A 1,044-nucleotide genomic window follows, 5' to 3' on the forward strand; every position below is an offset into this window, starting at 1 on the left:
TAAAAGGTTAGGTTTAGCCGATATTTTTCCCACTACTATAACCCTTCTGTTAGCTGATCGATCTATTATTTATCCAAAAGGAATTATAGAAGATATGCTTGTTAAAGTGGATAAATTTATCTTTCCTATGGACTTTATTGTATTAGATATGGAGGAAAATAAAGATATTCCCATTATTTTGGGCAGACCTTTTCTTATTACTGGATAAGCTATAATAGATGTGCAAAAAAGAAAGTTAACTATGAATATTAATGACCATGAAACTACTTTTGATGTTTCAAAGGCTATGAAATATCCAGATGAGAGAAATGATGATGATTGTTTTCAAATGGATGAAATTGATTATCTAAGTAAAAACCAATTCTGAAAGAGTTTTGAAAATAATTTAACAGATGAGATCGAAATGATATTTCATGACGAGTCTAAAATTGAGTCTACAATGTTGTTTAAAAAAGATTGTATGTATGTTCAGGAGAGGTGTGAAATGGTGGACGTTACCAAAAATAGTAAACTTTTAATTCCATCTGTTGAAAAATCTCATGACCTTAAAATGAAATTACCTCATACAATTTTAAAGCCTGCCTATTTGGTGAATTCATATACACCACCAGTCACTATATCTTCATATTCGACTCAATCACAAGAAAAACCTGAATTGAATGATGAACAAGATAAAATTATTGAACCAAGACTTGGAAGAGAATTTGAGGATATATTTCAAAAAAACTTTGAGTTGAGAAAAGAGGATAAGGATATTGAAAGACAAATGAAAGAAATTCTTATGGAATCAGAAAAACTTATTTCCTCAACAAAGATAGATATAGAAAGACCACCTCCACGATTTACTCAGTATCGAAGGGAAGAATTGGAGGATAATTTGAAACAGAAGAGTAACATAGAAGATATTGATCTAGATTCTGAATTATCTAGAGAGAATCTGATCCAAAATTTGGGAGATCATGAAGTATCATATAAAGATCCATTTCTTATAAATTTCAAGGATGATATTAATATGCAAATTGAGAAAATTACTAGAAGAATATT

The sequence above is a fragment of the Phalaenopsis equestris genome, unplaced genomic scaffold, assembly GCF_001263595.1.
Source record: "Phalaenopsis equestris unplaced genomic scaffold, ASM126359v1 Scaffold000292, whole genome shotgun sequence".
In the NCBI taxonomy this organism is placed as follows: Eukaryota; Viridiplantae; Streptophyta; class Magnoliopsida; order Asparagales; family Orchidaceae; genus Phalaenopsis; species Phalaenopsis equestris.